Source organism: Triturus cristatus, chromosome 11, assembly GCF_964204655.1.
Source record: "Triturus cristatus chromosome 11, aTriCri1.1, whole genome shotgun sequence".
In the NCBI taxonomy this organism is placed as follows: Eukaryota; Metazoa; Chordata; class Amphibia; order Caudata; family Salamandridae; genus Triturus; species Triturus cristatus.
The window spans coordinates 347,098,703-347,115,887 of record NC_140594.1 but is presented as its reverse complement, the minus strand read 5'-3'; the positions used below and the strand labels follow the sequence as shown (position 1 = coordinate 347,115,887).

At 44.2% G+C, this 17,185-nt stretch overlaps 1 protein-coding gene across 5 annotated transcripts in view; it reads left to right on the top strand.

The window, feature by feature from the left end:
• The first annotated feature begins 449 nt into the window (after nucleotides 1–449).
• Nucleotides 450–17,185, top strand: part of TAOK3 (TAO kinase 3) — a 1,246,906-nt gene continuing 1,230,170 nt past the window's right edge. For 4 of the 5 annotated variants that reach the window (XM_085636074.1, XM_085636076.1, XM_085636077.1 and 1 more), the window contains exon 1: nucleotides 451–613. The gene's annotated coding sequence lies outside the window, so the exon portion shown is untranslated. Of the gene's footprint in view, nucleotides 614–17,185 lie in introns of all 5 variants that reach the window. The other variant, XM_085636070.1, reaches the window with a different exon arrangement.

Genomic DNA, 17,185 nt, shown 5'->3' with positions numbered 1-17,185 from the left:
ATTTATAACTGTAGCCAGTGCCACCGTGTGTGTTAGTTACATATTTCTTCGTTTGTAAAGCTCTAGCTCTTAATTTCAGCGGTCTAGTTGCTATGCGGTCGGTTGCGAGCACGCGTAGTTTCTAAATGTCTATTGGTTCAGTAATGCCTGGCTTTGGCCATTTCAAAGACAGGCATAACCACTTTTATTATTGTAGTGTAAAAGGGTAGGCACAGACGACTCAAACTGAAAATGAAACAATAACCCGCTGCCTGGCAGAAAAATGGCCGCCGCTAGGGACACCGTTACTCACACTAGCATGCGTCTCTATTAACTCGTCTCCGTCTCCGAATTTGAACTGCGTAACTGAATGTGTCCTTTTCAGCACTCGATTGTTAAGGCTACGTGGGATAGGGACGCCACGGAGGAGCGTCGATAATGTAGATTTCAACACTCGGCTTTCTGCTAGCAGAGTCTGGCAGGGGCCGCGCCTGTTTGACAGCAGCTCGCGCTTCCTAGAGCTGCGGAGCAGGAAGCGGGGGAGCGGAGCGCGAGGGTACAGGACGGAGGCCGGGAGATCTCGTAACAACGCGAGTACAGAACCCTACGGATAGCTCTACCTCAACCGGCCCAGGTACAGTCAAACTTTGCCCACTATACCTCACCCTACGCTCACTTACACCTGCTGTAGATACTTTGTCCGGTGTGCGCACTGCTCTGGAATTGTCACACTGCAGACAACGTGTACATAGAATGGACAGGACCTACACTGTAAACTTTGGTCAGCGCAGATTTCCCCCTGAATACATGCTGCACTGTGCAGTTTGTTGCCACCCACGCGCTCTACATAGAGTTTTGTGCAGCCCGACCCATGCATACCTGCTATCTGGATCCTGGCTTCTGTGCTCACCTCGCTCTGTAGTTTTACCCACGAGCACGCTGCTTACTGCTACCTGCCTCACATTAGTCACGTACAAGCTCCGTACACACTACCGCTTGACTCATCCACAAAACGCTGTCCATAGTGACCACTGAAGCATGACCAGTGGAGCCATTACAGTTCTTAGTCTAACTTATTTGTAGACACTGCCCTGTTCAGCTGTCCGAATCCATATACCCACTTGCCTGTGTAGCCTGATTCACGTGTACACTGCACTCCGTAGTCTGATCCATATGCTCCCTACCCATTGCCGGCTGCTCCACCATCTGAACACAGTGCCCAGTGTATTTATCAATTCGACACATTGACCACTTCTAGCTTGCTCAATACTACTTAGGTCGGCCTGCCGTGTACTTCATATCCTATGCACAGTTTCATGTTAAACCTGCCTGCCCTGGGTGTACACTGCCCTTTACGTCTTGGCCCTTCTACTTAGATTCGTATGCAGTCTGACCCATGTACACGGTTTATCCTATACAGCTTGCTCCTTGTACACTCACTGTCCACTACAGACATCCCGCATACTGCTAAGGTCAACCCAACTATACTCCGTCTCTGCAACATGCCCCCATGGCATACACTATATACGCTTTCCTATTTTGTCTACCAAATATTTACGAGCTGCAAATACGATCTCTCTACTCACGTTAGTGTCGTTGCCAATTTTATCCTGCTATATTTACCAACTATGCTATACCCAGCCTGCCTCATACTGTAAACATTGCGTCGTGCTTCATGTCCAGACACCGAACAAATTACTGTGCAACATACCCAGTGTACTCGAGCTGTACACAGTGGCATCTGCTCCATGTTCAAACTGTAACCTCTGCACATACGTCTGTCTGCAGTCTTATCTGTGTGCAGTCTTATCTGTGTGCACAAATTGTTCAGTGCCTACACACACCTGTGCAGACTACACAAGCACACTGCATGTTCAATAGCCTGTGCAACAACTGCACGAATATGTGTATTCGCACATATACGGCATGCACTGCCAGTGTACCATACTAGGGCACTACTATTCAGTTTATATAAGCTATGCTCTCGCAGTGCAAGATCCTCCGCCCCCCCATCCACGTTTTTGCGCAGTCGTTGCACAAGCACTTATATATATGCCGACCAGTCAGTCACACACCTAGTGCCCCCACCGTCTTTACACGCAGTTAGAAGCTATTTGCAAATCCCTCTTCATTGTTCAACTTGCCATGAGAGTATACATTTTGCCAATTCTCACTGATGAAACACTGCCCCCTGCTTTTTCAGAGCACTGTAGAGTGCACCAACTCTACGGTCTCTGTGTACACTTTGTAATTTGAAGACCGTATGCACTTCATTAGCACTGACACACTGCCCTGCCTGTGCTGCTGGAATTGTGTTTACCGTAATCACGTAGAAGTACACTAGGTATATTCAGTGCACCTTTCTTGCTCCGACTGCCCCCTGAATATGGCTTAAACTGAGTGTGCGCATACACATTTATAGTTCTTATGTTACCATACTATGATGGAGATTACACAAACTGCACGCACATTTGCTCTTCTTACACTCCCTGTGCTATCTGCTGTTCGCACTAGAGCTGGGGAGCCAACAAATTAACAGGTGTCTCGTAGGCTCTAAGAATATAAAAAAGTGTATTTCTTGAATTGCGAAAGGGCTTCAACTTAGTATATCCTATTTTATCATTGCATTGAAAAATATTTATGCAGCTCCTAACTCATATGTATATTTAAATGATGTTTGCTGCGCCACGCTCTGCATGTATTATGTACCTTTAGGCTGTCCACTAAGTTCTTGAAGGGTTTTGTTTTGGTTTTGAACATGAACACGTGTCAGCATTGGACTGGGATCAAAAATAGGTTCGGGCACCCTAAAAAAAAGTGGCCCACATTTGCGGATTGCGCTTTTTTGCTAAACACTGCTTCCCTGTTTTAAGTTGGGTGAGGGAGGGTGGGGGGAAGTTCTCCAAAGACATGTTTTCCTAACTTCGCCGAGATAAAAACAAAATGTAAATGTTTCCAGGACTCTTTGTTCACGGATGAGTTCACAGTGAACCACACCTGAAAATAGCTGAGGCCACTTCTACTCAGCCCCCCTGCTCAATCTGCATACATTAAATGGTTGGCCCAGCGAAAGACTGTGAATGACACCTCTACCTCATTGGTAAAAGGGAGGTAATAGAGGCCCATCTGCCACCAGAGAGGCCGCTCAGTCAGCCCCCCCACTGGGCCGCTGACGCCATCTAACAGCACAGAAGCGGCCCACAGCTGCAACTCCAATAACAGCCGCTCGCCCGCCTTACCAATCCGACCCTGATAAGTGTATTTCAGTTGGCAAGGTCTATTTCAAAGTATAATCCCGAACGCAAAATCCGTGGTACTTTACTTTAGTTGTAAATGTGCATGCGCTTGAAAGCAAAACATGAAAATAATGTGCTATCAAATGTTTTTGTATTATTTTCATTCCTCACCACAATGACTCGTGCCAAAAGCTACACTAAAACGTTTTCGGAAAGTATCGTGGAAAGACTTGGTGCCCACTGTGGAGTAATTTCAGAAATGTTATTCAAGCCTCAGTGGGGCAGAACATATAGTTTGTTAGAAGAGTTCCTGGTAGTAGTTATTATTTTTTCTTACTATTTGTAATATTTCATGATAATTGTGTAAACTGGGTTTCCCGCTGTACATTTTTCAGAAGGATTGGGGCTGGAAAGAACTTCAAAAATGGTTTCTACACTGCGTGTAAACCCATTGTAAGTCAGCAGTTTAAAAAAAAAAAGTTTTTTTTAAGACTGGTGTCTTGTAAACCTCTCTGTCAACCGAGTGACCAAATGTTCTTAGAATTGAAGCACAAAGGGTTCTAGTTGTAATATTTTGCTTGCAATCAGGAGAAATTCAGAACATATTGTTGGCAGTATGCTCACTATCAAACGGTTTAAAACTTGGCATTATGTTTGGAAATTGCCTATTTTTGTATAATGCTTTGCTTAGATATTTATGGCACAATTCATTTTAGACAATGACACGCGTGAAGTGCTGCCTTTTGAAAAGGCTAGCTCTTCACTCTCGCTAAGTATGTATTTTTTTAGAGCTTAGTACAATTCTACAAGTGCTAATTCGTTTGATTCTGGCAGTCTCCTAAAAATATGCCTAGACTTGTTTTTTGAAAGGGCAAGAATCAGGATTCCTTTCTACATGTTTGTGAAGATGGCTAGTAAATTACAAAACCCCGAGGACGTTCAATAAACTAATGATTTCATCTAATTTGTTAAGTTAACGCATTCTTCAATATGTTGTTTTTTATGGAAGAACTCCATTCTTAACGTCTGGGAGGGCCGAAAGTGCGAGTGACTTAAAAACGCAGAAAAGTGTACAGAACATAAAAGTAACTTGGCAGTTGATTGAAACAACGAGTTTATTGTATGCAGCCAAAGGTTTGTCAGCATAGCAAAGGAGTCTTTAAGAAGATGGAGGTGAGACAGATAAACGTGAAAGAAGGTAAAAACATGCGCTGGTGCACCTCTCTGGGCACCAACCAGTTGAATACTTTTGTGTTAGTCCATGTGAATGACCTCTTGCCTAAGTAAGCATGGAGGCAGTAAGATTCCAACCTCTGATTCCCTTGTTATAATTGCAGGTAACTGTCTGACTTTTTTTTTCAATAAACTGTTTTTATTGGGGTTCATATGCACAAACAAAGACAGCTTCACATGTCGCTCTTATTATTCTGAGACAGTACATAACCACAATTCAAGTGATTGCTAAATGATAGCGTACATGCAAGTAAGTGAGTCAAATAATACATCAGTTAGGACATTTCAGTACTGGGTGAGAATTGCAAGTATACCAAGCAGTTGTGTGTCAATATGTCTGTCCGGCTAACTAAGGTAATTCCCCCGAACTGGGAAAGGGGAATGTCGATACAGGCTCAGTGATAAACATGGTTGTTATATGTGGAGGATGTTTGATAAGACTGGAGCAAGGCTTCAACTGTTTTGTGGTTGACATCAGGAGTTAGATTGAGGGCAGGGCGAGCTCTCAGTCACTCTAGGCTAGAATGATGAGTGGCTACACATCGGGATAACCCAAAGAGAGTCAGAAAGGCGCAGGTGGGGACTTATGGGGCAGTTAGTAGTGACTGGGCCTGACCTGGAGGGGACGACAAGAGGAATGGTAGAGGGAGTGAATGCAGTGCTGTCATTCATATCTGAGTTCATGGGCGCAGATAATCGTTCTGGGTGAGTTGCAGGAAGTGGTCAAGGAGAGCATCCCAGGCAATAGAAATTAAATTGGTCACTTAGGAATGCGCTGGTCTTATGTTTATCACAGGGCCTCACCCTCTGCCTTTCCCGCAGCACTCCTTGCCATGCAGTCGCCTTTGGACTTCTTCTGCTCTCCACTGCAGAGTGAGGACTCTTGTAGTAAGTAGGAGAGTCATGCCGGCAAATCGCGTTCTCACCCTGTGATGCTTCCTATGGTTGAAAATGCTAAGGGCGCAGACCGCCCTTGTGTTGTCAGCGAGCTCGGTGACCTCCTGTAATATGCTATATACAGAATGCCAATTATAGGATAGTGCAAAGGTTTACAGTAGATTTGAAGTGGTACCAAAAGGTGGTGTGTGAATGACAACTGCGTCCCTCATTAGATGGCCACCCTAACCACGTCAGGGCATCAGTGCTTGATTTGAGTCGGTGGTTGCCAGTGGGGGCCATAGGCACTCATTTTTGGAGTCTGACACTTTCATTTGGGAATCGGACATCTACAGAGAGAAATTAAAACTTCAGGAAGACGGAAATACCATCATAAGGTGATTAAGCGGGAACCTGCAAGACTAGAAAAAACAGACCAGGATTGTCTGGTAGTGGATTAAAGAGGCGTGATGTGGATTCAAGACTATGCAGCTATAGTATTATGCACACCAAGATTTATTTGCACCGGTCGTGGGCTTTTGAGCAAAGCTTTGGGCATCAGCACAAATTCTTTTACAAATTGAGCACTACATAACATGTTGCTTGTGAGTAATATGGAGGGTAAAGTGACATCTTTCAAAAGAATAGGGTAACCAAGTGGTTACAGGATAACAAGGTGTTGTTTGTTGATAAATGTCTTCAGGTCTTCTTTTTAAGTGGTTGAGGGCGGGACATAGGCAGCTCTGGTATGGGATGGAGTTCCAGATCTTTTGGTAAGAAGCTGGAGAAGGACTGGGGTGTAAGTTCACCTTTCTTGCATTTATTGGATTCCAAGTGGTTAATGCTGCTGCTCTGATGTGTTTATTCTGATTGCCAGAAAAAGTGTGGTGCCAATGTTAGGTGCCTTTAAACTGTGCTGCATTTCTCGAAAGTAATGCACGTGGGCAGTGGAGACCTTTGACAGTTAATGTAATTTTGTGATATTATCAGTGGCCTTTGATGACACTTGCTCCTGCGTGTAGCTCCCTCTTTAGGCTTGTGGGCTGCGTCTTGTGGTTGCCAAGTAGTAGAACATTGCTTCCCTCAAGATGGGGCAGGACTAGCACCTTGGCAATGGTTCTGAAGTCTGATTCTGTTACAAAGGATTCATTCACTATGTTGAGCAGTGCCAGCTGGCATTTGTTCACCACTGAAGTATCTAAACAGATATTACAGTCTGATTTCTCTTTGTCCATAGCCTTAGAGGAGTTGCTTCCTCCTTCAAGGATTTTTTTTAAAAGGCTACCCGTCTTCATTACTCTAGGTAAATACTGGGTCATGTAATTTGTGTATCACATTTATCTTCCTTGAGTCCTTCCAATATAGGGTTGATGAGCAAAGACCGTATTTTAGGCTTCACATTGACTGTTTTATACTTTAGCACTAGTTATCCTTTGCTCAGAGAGGCAGACATATAAGGGTTTTTATCAAGTTATACTCAATATGTCAAACGGCAGTATTCTGATGGGAGTGTTAATTCTTGTTTTACTAAGCTTTCATTGGCTTGTCCAGTGTCACCAGCTGCTCCCCACATTTTCACAATTTCCATGTAAAATACACTTGCAAAATGAATCTGAGTAGGGCTTGTTACATAAACGTAATCATTTTTTTTTCTTCCTGAAAATTTAGTATCAACTTCTCAGTATTCGACCCATGTTGGACATCTTGTTCACTAAAACGGGTTGTCAATGGAAATGCAATCCGGTTCTGTAAAGTCTCTTCCATTTTTAGCTCATCCTTTAGGTAGCCTGCTGCCCAATCAATCTTGAGACTTACTCTAGCTCTTTGTCCAGAATCATTGGCAATGTGCAATTGTACTTGTCGATTAATTGCCAGGTCCTGGCTTGCTGTGTATTAGAGCAGCAGCTCCCCTGTTGAACAGTCCCCAGCATGATCCTAAGACTAACCTATTTCCTTTATCCTTCAGGTTTCAGATGTTGGGGAACCTTGTCACCTAATAGATGTAGGATGCCTCCATTCTAGGAAACTTCTGGGAATTTCTCGCTGTGTTCTTGTGACAGTACTGAGGTCTCTCGGCTTGTTGGAGAATAACCAGGAAACATCCTCTGCTTTGAATATTCCATTGATGTATTATACTGTCCACTATTATTTGCTTGTTTATCAAGTTTGGTGAGTCACAGACTGGGTGAAGGATTTAAGTGGACGATTCAGTGTCACTCAACGTTGGAGGGCAAGTTATATTGAGTCCATTTTTCTGCGACCCCCCCCAGCAGAGAAACGTATTTTGTGGTCTCATGGATCACACTTCCTTTACTCAACCTTCTGCACAGTATACTGATTTAATGATTTAAAACCGTTGCCTTTGGGTTTTTGTAGACTCGTGTGTATTTCATCGTCTTGTCTAGAAGGTGTGTTTTGTGTAGCAGTGCCAGCAGACCAACATTTTGGAAGGTGAACACTATAGTAGTATGTTTGTTGGGTAGATGGTGAACATAGTATGTGTAGATGCACCTCGGTTGTTTGCATAGCCTTAGTATCCCCTTGGGTGCAACAGTAACGATTTTCTAATCCTCCTTGCTCAGTAATTTAATTATAGAACTTCACTTAACCTGTACATTTATTTCTGTTAATTAAATGGTAAGAAACATAGTTGTCCACAAAGAATACTGTTGTGATACTACACACTGGTACCTGCCTTCCTGTTTGTTATTTTGTAACAACTCCATAGATTTCAGAATGTTAGTGACTAGTCCACATACCTCCTTGGGGATAGCTTCAGCATATTGCTGGTTGCTGATTCTCTCAAAAGTGTTGTTTAAGGAAAAGCTGCCCCTATGATTGAATTGGCTGCATGCTAATAATTTCCACACCCCTTTGCCCTAGCTGTCTCTTTTCTCTCCTGACGGCCATAGATGATTAAACCTCAGTGGTATGCAGACCAGTTTTGAGTTTGGACTGAAACCAAAAATCAATGCAGGTGAATTGCACATTTCTTGCCAAAGTGGATAGTTTAACAGCACATTACTCAGTTTGTGAAGAAGAGGAGTGCAGAAGACAAGCAGCAGTTGTTAGGAAACTGTTCCATGCTCACCATCATAGTTGTTAACTGGCCCACTTGATATGAAGGTGACCTTCCGTCAGTCTTCAAGTTTCAGCTTAGGATGCTAAGTTATTGTGTCATTTTTCTCATTATAGATCTGGCCCTACTATGTGTAGCGTATTTAACAATGTTGAATAAAGAAGTAGAAAAGTCTGGAAGTTACTCTCAAGAAATGGTGCCTCTTTGACATCTATGAACCACTACACGCCTTATTCTTTGACACATTGTATACCCATTTCTTCTTAGGTTTATGGGTTGCTCCTGTACCTTATTAGGGGTGGGCGGAATTTGCAAAATTCACTTTCGCAAATTATCGCGAAAATGTAAAAAATGTCCGCAAACACGTGGAAATATCGCGAATATGCGGAAGTTTTTTTTCCCGCCCGTTCGCGGTATTTTCTGCGTGGTCGCGGCTCGCCAACTTACCCATGCGGTTGCTCGCGGCGCGGCCATCTTGTTTTCACTTGTCTCGCGGTGCATGATCACGAGAAGAAAGACGTGATCGAGCGACGCATAACGTTACTGCGGGCGCAAACTGTCGCGAGACAGCGCAAATGGCTTCCAACATCTCGTGGCGAACTCGACCGGATCGGGAAAACTTGTCGGCGAACGGGGGGATTCAGGTAAGGCGATCGCGCGCACGCGAGAATGTATTATTTTACAGCGCGAGCAAGAAACAAATTATCGCTAAGCTGCGGAATGCGGAAATTTTGACATTTTCGCGCTTTCTGCGGAACGCGAAAATGCCAAATTATCGCAATTTCCACGAACGGAACGGAATTTTGGCCCAGGCCTATACCTTATACAATTTTTGTTTGTCAGCAGCACGAAGAAATCATCCTTGTGTTTTAGAGGGCAGTCAACTGAACTTTAGAGAAATACCGGGGGGAAAAGTACAGCAAGTTAATGTAGGTTTTTTCATTTTGTTGTTTCGCTGGTACTTTTTTATAAATTATAATCATAACGTATGACATTTATTTTCCTAATACTAACTTTTGTGAGGTTGATCAAACAAGTTTGCGTGTTTAGAATACTATATTTGCCTGACTTTCGGGGAAAAAAACGTTACAATTTCAAGTCCATCTCTGAGAGCCCTACATAGTGTTTGCTTGACTAATCTCTTGTGTAGTAACCAAGAGCTTTGCCAAGTCGCCGGGTGCTCTTTTTGTGTCTGCAAATATGGGCAATCTTGAGCAAGTCCGAGACGAAGATCAACTGACCTCAATTTCTAAATGTTTATGGTCGAAGAGCTGAAAAAAACCCACTGGGGAAAGAGGGCCAGTATGCAAAATATCACACTGACATCCTTAGTACTGAAATGCAGATTGTTTTACGAATGGTGTAATCAAGCAATAAGAAAGTTTACATGTTATGTGCGCCAATATATGCAGATCTTTTCTGATCGAGCCAGATGTCTTAAGGAGGTTTTTTCAACACAACTTTGTTTTCATACATTAGTGTATGAATTTTGAGCAGCTACACAATGATGCCATGACATGACACTTGCTAACTTTGAACGAGCAGACAGAGAACATTGATACGCCTGAACTCCACTGGTTGATTCATTGGTGTGAGAACAGATCGGAAGCTCACTAGTAGCAGCAGTCCCTCAAATAAGTAAGTCGGGGCTTTGGAGAACCTGATCATAAAAAGCATGGGAATTTCTTGCTGCTAGCAGTATGTAGATAACAAACTAAGCGGTAGAGCAATTTTTTTCTCTAATCATTTCGCAGGCAGTCATTAGAAGTCTCTACACCAAGATTAGAGAGTATCAAAAAATATGAGACCGACTAATTTTATATTGGGGACATTTACCATGAAGAGAATGATTGATTTAATTGGCAGCAATGTCACAGACAACATAATCAGAATTTCAAAAACATTAACCCACAAACTTTGTTTTCAGTTTGAGTCTACATGGAATCACCCTCCCCCTTATCTCCCTGGAAGCAAATAGTTTAAAAAACAAGGGTAAATGTGATTCTGGTGTGGTGCCTATAGTGTGTCGTTATTGAGCACCTTTGTTCATAAGTGCAGCATATTCGTACCATTAGCTGTGTACTGCTTGGTGCTGTAATTTTGAAATGCTCCCATTCTGTTTCAAGGAATCCATTAATTTGCAATTTTACCTTATCTCTGTTCCATATCGTAAAACAGAACTACAGTCCCACTTTGGATACCTGCAAGTACCATGAATTCTTGACTTGAACTATTGATACAAATGTTTGTCTTCTGGAAGAGTCACAAGTAGACCTCTAAATATTGAGAAAACTTAGCAGGACATCGAATAGTAGCAAACTAGCATCCTGATGAAAGCCTCTGACGATTTAGCTGTAAAAGCTTGGTTGAAACATGTCAATGACATAAAAGATGTTGGCAGTGTTAGAACTGGGGATCTCTAGTTGGCGGTGACTTGCACCCTGTCCAAGTAGGGAACTTTATTCTAGTAAGGGGATTACACAGCTAAAATAACCTCTGCTCACCCTCTTGGTAGCTTGGCAAGTGCAGTCGGGCTGATCTCGGAGGTACTGTGTAAAGCATGTGTACATACACATACAGCAACACAGTGAAAACACTACAGTTTAGAAAAATAACGAATATTTACCCAAATAAAACATGACCAAAATCCAACGTTAAAATCGGAGACTAAAACAGGCGCAGGGGAGATCAAGCGCCAGACAACAAAGCAATGTGTTAATTCCTTACTCGCAGAGGAAGTGATGCATCGATTTCTTAGTGCGAGGGTAGGTGATGGGTCAGTTTTCGGAAACGCACCCTCGGTTCCGTATTGCTGGGCCACGTCAATGAAGAACTTGGTGCACAGGTGCGATGCGTTGAAAATCCAGATGCACTGGAGTCAATGCAGCAGCGAAACAGGCGCTGTGTCGATTTTCCAGCCGTGAGCAGGTGATGCTTTGATTTCTTCAGCCGCCCAGTAGGACCTGCGTCTGAGTCGGAGTGGGTGTCTTGGACATCGGAGACACAGTTTCAGGACTCTGGCTGAAGTGACCTTTTCAGCCGCTCTGTAGGTGCTGCATCGAGTCTTCGACTGCATCGCGGTAATGTGTTGATTTTTCAGCCTCACGGCAAGACTGCAGCAGTAAAAATGGGCGCTGAAGGTCGATGCATGTATTTTCTGGCTTCTTTACTACAAAACCACCTGTAAGGGCCCAGATTTGGAATTGGCACGACTTGGCAGGTCGTAGCTCCCAGCAGAGGAGTTCAGGGCATGCAGGTGAAGTCTTTGATGGCCCTGAGACTGATTAACAGGAGGAAAGCACATATAATCCCTTCGAGAACCTTGGCAAGCAGGATACAGAAAGCAAAGTCCAGTCCTTTCACTGTCCAAGACATAAGCAGCAGGCCAACCTAACACAGCAATGAAGAGTGGCAGTTCCCCCTCCTACAGCTTCTCCAGCTCTTCTTCTTGGCAGAATCTCCTCTTGGTCCAGCAGTGTTCTGAAGTTATGGACTCACACCCCAGTACTTATACCAGTTTCTGCATTTGAAGTAGGCAAACTTCCAATGAAAGTCTTTGTAGTGCACAAGACCCTGCCTTTCCCTGACCTGGCTCTAGACATACTACAAGGGGTGGAGACAGCTATGTGTGAGGACAGGCGTAGCCCAGTTCAGGTGTCGGTGACAAATCTTCCCACCACTCTAGCTCAGGAAGACCCATCAGCCTGGTAATAGGCCATCAGGAAATGCAGGGCACGCCTCAACTCCCTTTGTGTGACTGCCTAGAGTGAATTTACAACCAGCCCAATCGTTAGCCTAAACCAGGCGTGGATTCCACAGGCAGGCAGAGGCACAGAATGGTAAAGCAAGAAAATGTCCACTTTCTAAAAGGGGCATTTTCAAACACACAATTTGAAAACTAACTTCACTAAAATATGTATTTTTAAATTGTGAGTTCAGGGACCCCAAACTTCAAATCTGTATCTCTTCCCAATTGAAAGTTACACTTGGGACAGATAGTTCTTTCAATAGTGAAAAAACAATTTGGCAGTATTTCACTATCAGGACATGTAAAACACACCAGTATGTGTCCTACCTTTCACATACACTGTACTCTGCCCATGAGACTACCTTGGGCCTACCTTAGGGGTGTCTTACATATAGTAAAAGGGAAGCTTGCCAGGTCGACATGACAGTTTAAAAAACGCACTCACAGACACTGCAGTGGCATGTCTGAGACATGTTTGCAGGTCTACTTCTGTGGGTGGCACAATCAGTGCTGCAAGCCTACTAGTAGAATTTGAATTACTGGCCCTGGGTACACTTTACTATGGATGTACTAGTAAATCAAATATGCCAATCCTGGATAACCAATCGTAATCACAGCTTATACAGGAAGCACTTGCTCTTTTGCACTTGTCAGTAGTGGTAAAGTGCCTAGAGTTCTAAAACCAACAAAAACCAATTGCAGCACACAGGCAAAAAAGACGGGGATAAACACACTGAAGATGCCTGGTTTAACAGCGAGTTGAGGCCCTCTACAATCCATCACACTGTTTAATCTTGTCTGAGGAACCTGAATAAAAAGAAAGTCGTTGAATTGATGCTTTAGACTTTCTTTGGTATATCTCTTAAATTATCAAATGCTCCCATTTGGAGGTCGATCCAACCCTGAATGAACATCATCAAGGTGATAAAGCCCAATGATCAAGTTTGCTGCAGATTTGTGCATGAGGGTCTTTTCATCCAAAGAAAGCGATTTCCATTCCTCTCTTTTACTTCAGAGAAACCCCCAATTTGGGGTTTGAACCAGTCCGTTCGATTAGTTGTGTCAGAGTATTAATTAGGTAGGATACCTTTATGGACTCTTTTCCTCTCATTCACCTGTATATGTGCAACAGTGTTTTAGACCTGTCATTTTAAATGCTTCCTTACTGCTGAGTCCCCTTCTGGGGAAGCACTGTTAAATAGTGCCATGTTGCAGAACTTTTAGAAGTACATTTTTGGAAGAGTTTCAAGAATTATTTTAGGATAGCATGAAAAGGAAAAATATATTTGAATAATTCCATTTGCAAGAGAGAGAGAAATAGTTTTCTCTTTCATCTACTGTTCCTGGATCCCTGTTTATATTACACAGATTTGTACAGCAGGTCCCCACCGGTCTAGATAAAATATGAGCTCCCTCCTTATTAACTATTGTGTTCAGGACTAGCCCTACTAGCTAGATTGATGGGAGAGAATGTGCAGGGAGTGGGGATGGTTAGCATGTTATCCTTAAATCAGTGATGGGCAGGGGCAGCTGTTAAACTAGCAGTTATGGCTGAGCAGCATGGAGTTGTTTCAAAAGCTGCTCCTCTTTTTATTGCTTCCAGACCCCTAGAATACTTTCCTGCTCCTACTAAGGTGATACTTGCTTTGGGATGGCACGTTCTCCCCACCCCCTTACTCCAAAGAGAGAGGCCTAATACCAAGTGGGATCAGTATCAACGACTACAGGATAATTGATGTAATGTCTTGTGATCTTCTCTTTGCTTACTGATTTCTCACCTTGTAGAAGCCTAAATAATAAAATAAAGACTGACTCCATCAGGCTCCCCATGTAGAAATTTTACTATACGTGAACACGGGAACAGCAACTTTTTTTCCTCCAGTGATATGACCACTGAAGGCCCCGATTTTATTAATTATTTGTTTTATTGGTGCAAAATTACATACAGCCGTATGTTCCGGAGTCACTTGACCCATTGCTCCTGTTGCATATATACATAAGTTCAGTACAACATATAAGTACATCATGACCGTTACTGTGTGACTGAAACAGTGTCCCCAGGTATGGTGGTTAATCCTCGGCCAGTGAGGTGTCTACAGTTGGTGCTGTACATATTCCCCCCTCTGAAAGCGTTCCATTTCCCCCACAGCCATTCCCATTTTTTAGGACACTTCCTATTTATATACACCACTCTTTCTGCCACCATGGCCAGATCCATGTCTGCACTCCATTCTTGAATCTTGGGAGCAATTCTTTCCCCCCACATTCTAGCTATGTTTCGCTTCACCACCATCATGCCCAACGTTGCCCATATTTGTCCATTGGTATTAAGGTCTGTGGCCTCCCAAATGTTCAATAAGCAGCGTTTAGGCTCCGGTGTTGAACAGCACCTTTTTGATGTTGCCTATTGCTTTGTTGATATTATTGCTGTTATCCTGAATGTAGGAACAGCAGGTCTGGTGTACCTCTTGGCATACCTCCCTTCCTTGGCCAGAACAATGTCTAAAACAGTGCTATGCTGAATTACCATGGGTCTCATCGCAATGAGTTCCTCTGCTATATTTCACATGGCTGCCGCAGTAGAGCTTGCCAGGTGTTTGATCAACCCAGCCATTTCTCTTTTTCTGTAGGTGGCAAAGGCCACCCCATTTGGGGGCAGTAGGACTCCCATTCCCATCATCATGTTGTCCACCCATGCAGTTGTGTTTTTTGCCTAGGCTGTTAGGGTTGCTCTGGGATCCTACCTGTGACTGGACAGCGATATGCGTCATCCATGGCAGTACAAATGGGAGATAGCAGCTGCCGTACCATCCGGCGGGCAGATGAAAGTATGCTGATCTACCACATCCAAAAACAACCCCTTGTATCCCTCTAACTCTGGTAACAGTTTTAGGGGACCATTTTGTATCCTTTCCAAGTTGGCATAATGTGCACAGTTGTTATCCCTAGATACATGTTTTGGCTTTGGTATTCCTGGGGACGTTCGTTCTCCACAATCGTTCCACTCTCCCCTTAGGTTGAGAAACGTGCACTGTGCATATGGGAGTTCCCTACGCTCCTTCCAATCTTGCCCCTCCTCCCTTTCCCCCCCAGGAGACCCTGAAGTGTGCACTGTGCATATGTGGCCTCCTCAGTAACCAGTGGGTTGTCTCAGGTGCTCCTTATGCACCAAGGTGCGGTCACTGTTCCCTCCTCCCTCTTGTCCCCTGGGGAGTGCTAAGCCACTGGGTCTGTCCCCCTATCCACCCTATGTCTTGGGCTTTTGTTGAATTCATCTAACAATAGCAGACCCCCCCCCCCCCCATTCCTGAGTGGTGGATGCCATCTGAACCATTGCAACCTCACAACCTGTTAGTGCTATTCCCTTTGCCTCTCCATCAATGAATGTATTTCCCCTTGAAACATAGTCATTAGATGAGGTATGTGCTGCATATTTGATTATCACTACTTTGTTTGGCAATAGCAAGGCCTGTAAAAGGTGATCAATCAGTGCTGCATGTTGTATTTGTTGATCTGGTGAGGTGAGAAATCCCATCATTGCCCATAGCTGCTGAAGTCCTGTGCCCCCCCCCCCCCCCCAAAAGCACACTGGCTGTCTGTGTATATGTTCACTCTCTTCCCCTTTGTCAGAACTCATGTCTTTGTGAATACCACTAATTCTGCAGCTTGGGTGCTCTTAACCGCTGTCAACTTCCCCTCTCCAGCAGTTTTTGAGCTGTACCCACTGCATAGGAAGCCTGCAAGGTCCCCATGTCATCTCTGAGACATGAGCCAACAAAAAACAGGTCCCCCTCGGCATCTGGGAATGGTGTGTCCCTTAGGTCTTGTCGTACATTGGTGTGTCTATGCAAGCACACAGTAATGGAAAACATCAATAATTGTTGGGTCATCATCGTCCCGCTCAGTGGGCAGTTGACAGGCAAGGTTTGGTGTGGTGCACCTTTTTAATGACAATGTGTGATGCCAATGAAGTCAATTCATACCTAGTGATACATGCATTTTGTCAAGTGCTGTTTTAGTGGAGGTCAACAGTGTGTCCACGGCATGTGGAACATGTAAAACCAAGGTGTGTGCCAGCACTACATTTTCTGATTGTTCTGTTGCACCACTGCCCACAGGCAAGGCGGGAGAGCTGCTGCGACTGGGTCTAGAGTGGCAGAGTAGTAGGCCACTGATCAGTAGAAAGATCCATGCTTTTGTGCCAGTACCCCCAGGGAGCAACCACCTTTCTCATGGCAGGTCAGGTGGAAATCCTTGCTGTAATTTGGGAGGCCCAGTGCCAGGTCCACACTCGACTCATGCTTTAGGGTAAAGAATGCTTTATTGCAGTTAAGGGACCATGGTACAGTGTCTGGGACATCCTTGTGTGTTAAAGCTTGCAGTGGGTGGGCAATCAAGGAAAAGTTCGGTATCAAGTGCCTGCAGTAGCCCGCCACCCCAAAGAAAGCCCGCACCTCCTTCTGCATATATGATCGGGGAAAATGTGTAATGGTGAAAATTCAGTCATGTAGTAATTTACGTGTCTCCTCAGACAGTTTGTGGCCCAGGTACCACGGTTAAGTAGAACTTAAGCTTCTTTGGGGACACATGGTATCCTTACAGCGCTGGGTGACATAGGAGGGTCACAGTGTCCATGACGCAGACTGTCTGCGAGGGTGAGGCCAACAGTAGGTCGTTAATGTATTGAATCAAGGTGGAGTCCCCCGGCAGTTCCAGGAGGTCCAAATCTTTTTTTCAGGGCACTGATGAAGGTGGATGGTGACTGTGTACCCCTTTGCTAACCTACACCAGATATACCATCTCAATCTAAATGTAAATGCAAAAAGATATTGGCTATTGGGGTGCAGGGTAGTGGTGAAGAATACGAAGCTAAAGTCCAATACAGTGAAGTGGTTGGCAGTGACTGGGATGTTGGACAAATAGTGGCTGGGTTGGGAACGACAGGAAATGATAGGATCACTTTTTTGTTCAGTTCGCGGAGATCTTGTGTAAATCTTTATGGGGGGGGGCCCATCGGGCCCTGGGAAGACATAC